Raw genomic sequence first — 7,134 nt, 5'->3', positions numbered from 1 at the left:
TGAGCCTTATTTGATCAATGTGACAGTCGTTCGCGGTTTGTGTTTGTTGTAGCGTGTTCATTACAGATCTTCATTCATTCTGCTGTAAAATGCATATTATTTTATTTTCTCCTCATTGTATGCTGTACTTTGGTCTTTCGCCGTGATTTTGGGCTTTTCATTTTACATAAGTGCTATGTCATTGCCATCGTGTATTTTTGTTTCTGAACCCCACACTAGCCTCTGGCTATGGGTTCAGTCAGTGTTTTGATAATTTGTATGGCAAGAGTAGCAATAAAATCAAATGAAATGAAATGAAATGAAATAATGACGATGGCGTGACAAGGGATGGTATAATCACTATTCAATGACGACTGCATGGTTACGATCGAATGACGATGAAATAATTTCTTCGGAAAGACGAAGGTGGTATGAGAATAAGATGACTTGTCTGAAAAGATGGCAATAACACGGAAACAGCGTAACCATGACAGTCTGATACTAATGACGTGACGAAGCCTAGGTGCGAGTCAGATGACGGAGCTGGAATTACGACGATATAACCACCACGCGATGGCGAGGACGATGGCGATGAAGTGCAGGTATCAAATTTGGGGGAAGTTGTATTGGTTAATACGAAAAACAGAAGGAAAAATAAAACAGGACTGGCGAATGTTAACACAAGGTGGAGCATTAAGTAGCCTTCGATATTTTAATATGCAAGTCTGACTATACATTATTGCACACAATTTTGTTTATTGATGGTCAGAATTCTTTCATATTTTGGTTTACATATTCTCTTGTGTTGTCACACTACCACTAAGTTCGTCGCCAACAGCGCACAGTGGGCTTGTGAAATTGTTAGGTAACCATCATATTCATATTCTAACCTATAGCCTGCGATTGGGTTCATATTGCCCACGTGGAGCTGCGCAATTAGTCGTATTCGAGTAAGAACGACAGCACGGACCGATCTGTGTGATACTACAAGTTCGTATTGCACAAGCGCTCAGAGAAAAAGAAAAAGAAACGATTTGGAGGGAGAGTACGGCTCTTGTATTTCGCGATAGGAATACCTTTAAAAAGGGACTAGCGCCAGATACAAGTTTTTACACATTTTAAATGGAGATGCCTCCTTGCACAATGTTTTCCCTTCAATACCTTCTTGTGGGTAGGGTGACCCGTGTGTACGAGGCTTTCTTGCTTTCACAACATTCGTATTTTGTAGTTTTATTGATCGCGTGCAACGCATGTTCTTCCTGCTGGTGTGGAGCCACCCATGCATCTATTTACTTACGCTTATAGTGTGAGAACGCACTGGTTAGACTAGGATGCGCTGAAGTTCGGCCTTGTTGGTAAGACACACTCTGGATTGCTTAGGCCCATTGACAACGAGGACAAACGCATGGACGTGATGGTGTGTGTTGACTTGCTTTTTCTATCTGTCAATGTGCTTATACAATTGAAATATGATTCCAATGGTTTGTTGGTCGCGTACGCTACGTGCACTGTTGTCCCCACTGTGGAAAATTGACCAACAGATTGGGCCGTGTCAGAGGTAACGGATATGAAGGTAATATAGAAAAAATGTAGTTTGAAACAGTGTTCTAGCTATTTACAGAAAACGGACATTAGATAATATAACAACTAGTAATCAGTGATAAGTCAATATAGTACTTAAAATATTTACAGTACATTAGTGTAACATGAAATTCTCGTCTTCGATTAAAATATTGTGTGTTTCCTTTGCAAACAATCCTCTAGTTGAGTATCTCCAAACGAAATGAGCATTGTAAATGTTAAGTTGAAGCTTAACTTTCGTATGAGATACTGTAAAAGTATATTTTGAGAAAGTGAAAAATTAAAATGTTTTCGAAAGAAAATTTCTCGAGATTCACTGTCATTGTTAGCATGTGCACTCCTACGGCAGTGGCAAATTTGGTATCAAACAGGTCAAAGCAAGTGAGAATGAGGAGAAAATCGTAGCTCTCCATTGTTTCTTATGCGAAAAAAAAAGTTTCTTCCACTCAGTTGTCCGTTAGTATGGCTGTTTCAAGTTTCGCAACTGTTTCTGACACACCTTTTATTGATCAGCTCGTCACTGTAAATTTTAAGCTATGGAGTGCTTGCAACATGTAAAGAGAAACATTGCACTGCTTACCGTCAACGCTGCCTCAGCAGAGGCTAACATTTTCCTTTGTAATATTCCGATTTCAAATTGTTATTTCCCTTTGTCCTTATCCGCTTCCTTTAACTACCCGAATCATGGCCAATCCCCCACTGTGGTCATGCGCCATGACTACTCCGGGCAACGGCAACAACAAGGTATACTTTTATTTGAAGCATGGGTACTGTATACATAGTGCAGGCGTTGTTCGGTGCATCCACTACCAATCCGAGATGCGAAAAATGAAACTGCATCGTCTGGCGCCGTCTAACGTGTGCTGTGCTTCAGCGGCGAGAAACATCGGGCACGTCATCCCAGTTGTGGCCGCGCCTTCCTGCGCGAAATGCGCTGAGTGCAACGGCTGGTCGCGCGCCACAGCCTTTTTACGACGTGAAATATATGGATTTCTGTAAGGGCTTAGTTTAATTAATCAAACAGCTTGATTAAATGGTTACTACAAGGTTCTGTCGTCATCCGCAAGAATAGACCACGCTTGCTTGCTTGTCCTTCGTCGAGCTTTACCGCTATTAGCTTGAATAGACACTTATATATGTATATATCGTAAGAAGCAAACAATGAAACCAAGGACAGCATAAGGTAAGTTATCTGCAGTTGCTAACTAAATTAAATAAATGATAGATAACGGTCAATGAAAGTTGATGCAAGAAACAACTGGTTGGAGACGTGAGATGAATACACCTCATCGCATTACGCGTAATATATATATATATATATATATATATATATATATATATATATCTTCCTGGACTGACTACCATTTCCTCTGGGAACGAACTTGATTTTGCTCTATTTCCATCACTCTCCATCATTTCACTCATTTCTGTCTCCCTCGTAAATTTAGAAAAATCACATATGTCTCGTTCCCTTCCCCATTAAAAAAAGTGGAAACTTGCCCTCAACATCTGAGTTCGTTTACCATACATTTCCAATTTCCACTCAGTTATTGAATTTTTCTGTACCTGGTGGCCCTTTATTTTGCTCATTGTTCCCTTCCTTCAAATTTTGCATCTTTTTGTTCTCGTAATACGCACAGATGTTGACAATTAGAGAATATCAGTGGTAATACCACCCAATTCTAAGCTTATTACAGGTAGGAGATAAGGGACGCTATCTTATACGCGTTCGAAAAGCAGACGTTCGGTTTCGTATCACGTGCACGCTTGTCCTAGGCCACGCCGATATCGCGGCATAGGCCAATCGCGTGAGGCGAAACCGTACGTCGACTTTTCTAACGCGTACAAGATAGCGGTCCAATAGCGTTTTTGGCTGCAATCACCACGATCATTATAACGAATTATCAGGTGCGGCAGTTATCCTCGTGGGTACAGTGTCATATGTTGAAGGCGAAAACAATATCTTGCGGCCTATCCCCGTCAGTGGGTACGAGCCTTCGTGGGTACAGATGTTCATCATCATCAACATCATCTCGCGGCCAGCGCGCAAGCGCCTCGACTCCGGCGGGTAGACCGGTAAGTGGAATGCTATTCATTTCAGATCATCTTGTTTACATGCAGTAGCCCCATTTATGCCTTTTGTCGTGGTCAACATGGTGAAGCACAGAAACAACAAAGAGCCACATATGGCTACAGTAAAGAAGGGATGCTTACGTAGGTCCTATTGTAGTCTGGCGCATCGATTGCCCTTGAAAGAGCACAAAATGACTCTGAAGGGAAACTTTAACTGCGTTTAATGTCATATGTTGCTGCTAAGTACCACTGAAGCGCCAGTTTTACAGAGATGAACGCATATTTAAGAAATACGACAAAAAAGCTGAACATAATTGACGCCAGGATTGTGAAAGCAGTGAACAGAGTTCGAACGTTGTCCAGCATTTAATTTGTAAGTGCTAAATGTAGTAGGGCAGGACGGAAACTCGGCTGGCGGGAGGTCTAGCCCGGCAGGCCTAATGGCCGCAGGCACCAAGCGCCGAAGAAACGAACGACTTCCAGTGAGGACCAACCCAGAGTAAGCTGTTTGAACTGAAGCGACGTCAGTTATGATCGCGTTACAATTATAGCGGTGTGTCACGGTACGAAATCAGGAAAAGCGTTGAGGAATGCGTCGAGGGGCTGTTGAGCAACAACGACACGTTCTCAAGAGTCTGTTCCCTAATGCCGTGAAATATAAGAATCAGGGTATACACAAATTCTGGCCCCACGAACCTTACGATAAATGTTGATGTTAATGCGATTGGCATTGGAGGAAGAGAGAGAGAGAGAGCAAATGATAAATGAAAGGTAGGGACGTTAACCAGGACTGAGCCCGGTTGGCTACCCTACACTGGGGAAAGGGAAAAGGGGACGGCAGGATTAAAAGAACAAGAGAAAGACCACTGGGGATATCGTTCAGTCACTCAGTTCGGATCACAGACGCTGACTCAATCCTTTAGCTTTGAAATATTGCAGCAGCGATATTGTGGCCTTTTGTAGCTGCGATATGCAAGGCCATGGTCCCAAGATCATGTTCAAGGTGAACGGTTTTCTATCTAACTGGTTGAGAGCTGTACAGAGATCTTGGCATCGGAGAAATGTAGCGACATACAGTATCGTCACTGCTGAAATGCGTAATATCTGAGGCGTGTACTCAAATGGGCTACTCCCTCACGCATTCCTCTAAACACGCTGCGCTCTTTAGCGGTGCTACCGTGAAGTCCGCGCGTGGCGCGTGTACCAATATATATAGAGTGAAAATCGTCTGAATATCTAAGACACGGCTTCGATTCCAACCCGCACGGCAAAAACAAATAAATGAAAAATGAATAAAATATTCAGATCGCACGGTGGGAATCGATGTAAGCGAAGCTTTCTGTGCTGTTTGCATTGATTGACGATTATCAGCGGTGCTGTTGACGGCGAATGTTTAATGTCTTCAACGATTTGTCCATCACAATAGTGATGAGCTGATGTTAAACGTTACTTTGCGTGCGCCACTGTTGCTTGTCTGCGTAGTACACAAAACACAGAGGGAGAAGTTGAAGCGTTGTTGTGCGCCATACTTCATAACCTCTGAAAGGGTTGAGCATAGTCTTTGGCACACGGCACCGCGCATCGTAGCAGATGCATTAAACTTGAATTGGATTATGGGGCTCTACGCGCCAAAACCACAATAGGATTATGAGGCAGGCCGTATTGGCGCACTCCTGATTATTTGGCACCGAGGTGTTCTTTAACGTGTTCCTATATCAAAGCGCGCGAGCGTTTTCTGTTTCGCCCCCGTCAAAATGTGGCTGCCACGGTGGGGATCAAACACGCTATCTCGACCAATGCCATGGAGGCAAACCTATCGCGGCGGGCACAGAAGTGTTGATTTGACGTGCGACCGCTTCCGTTGTGTCGCCTGGACCCTCGCGGTGCGCTTTAATTATTGCGGCTCTGCTACGGCACGCTTTGTGCAAGTTGTCTGCTAGATATATTTGCGTGGTTTTACTTTTCAGAAATAGCAGAAACGTACCATGCCATACCTTGAACTTCGACTTATCCCGCGTTTTCTTACCTTCTCACGTCACCTTCACCCCCCCCCCCCCCCCCGTATTTGTATGGAAACTACAAGCAAAGCTTGACTCGTGTCGCGACTGCATCGGTTCTACCCATTCTCTGCCTTCTCTTTCCACTCCTCTCTTCCATTATATCTAGCTTCTCTCTGGACTTGCACGTTTGTAGAAAGTTAAGGGCTTGCGGGGGGTCACGGATAATTACAGCTGTCAAGAAGCTAATGTGGCGACGACCCGAGAGCTCCAGAACGCATTTGCACATTCGACTCGGTGTGGTCCAAACTAGTTCCTCGCGTCTCTTTTCTTTTCTGCCACGCTCCTTCCATGCATACACATGCTCTGAACCCCCCTCCCCCGGCCTCGACGCAGTGTGCCGGACAGCAGCAGCAGCAGCAGAAGCAGTGAGAAAGTCGAAGGAAAATGCACAGAAAGCTTCGCTTTAAAAAATGTCAAGGGGTTTTAATCCGTAAGCACTCTTTGACGAGTACCGCAACCCCGTCAAAGGAAAAGTGTAACCTCTTGTATCTGCCCGAAAATGCGTGATTTGCAAGGACATTTAATCGTTGTGATAGTGTAAATGTAATGTAGTGTAAAGCTTTATAAGCAACAAGGAACAACTAAAACCAAAAACAAATAATAAATGAACACGCATAGAGACATATAGGGCTCCTTAGAATGTTCATGGGGAAGCTTATAGTAGTAGTAAGCCAAAGGAAATTTGGGAGGGGTGTAGCTTGAGTTTGCGGGTAGACCAACTTGAACTTTGGGGGAGGGCCAATTTAAAATTAGGGGTGGGCCACCTTGAAACTTGCAGGCGGGCTAACTTAAAATGTGGTGTGGGCGAATAGAAATTTCTGGGCAGGCCAACATAAATTAGGGGTTGGGCCAACTTAAGCATTGATATGGACCATACTTTATTTCGGGTGGGTCAACTTAAAACTTGTATATGGGCCAGTTTAAATTTAGGGATGGGCCAAGCGCAAATATTGGGGTGGGCCAACTTAACTTTGTGGTGGGCCAACTTAAATGTGGACGTGGGACAACTTGAAATCTGGGGTTACGTTAACATCAATTCGGGGGTTGCCAAACTTAATTCTTGGAATTGGATAACTTGAAATTTGGGAGTGGGCCAACTTGAAATGAGGGGATGGGCCAACTTGAAATTTGGAGACGCGCCAACTGAAATTTCGAGGTATGCTTACGCATACTTAAACAACTCCAGTAAAGTTTCTGACGCGTTTTCTTTTTCGATGTCATCGAGCAGTGGCATACACCTAGTGGCACACAGCCAGTCACCCAAGTTACCCAGAAAGAGGGCCCTATACCGCAAACCTATTCCAATATGTTTTTATTCCAATCTCCTGACATCAAATTTGCGTAACCGCCGACCCAAGCATCGAGCGGTGACCCGCAGGGTTGTCTGAACAGGCCAATCAAACGTTCTCCTCGTTTATAGGAAGTCGGTTTTGTTTGCTTT

This window comes from Dermacentor variabilis, chromosome 5 (assembly GCF_050947875.1).
Source record: "Dermacentor variabilis isolate Ectoservices chromosome 5, ASM5094787v1, whole genome shotgun sequence".
Taxonomy (NCBI): domain Eukaryota; kingdom Metazoa; phylum Arthropoda; class Arachnida; order Ixodida; family Ixodidae; genus Dermacentor; species Dermacentor variabilis.
This window is presented reverse-complemented; position numbering follows the sequence as displayed.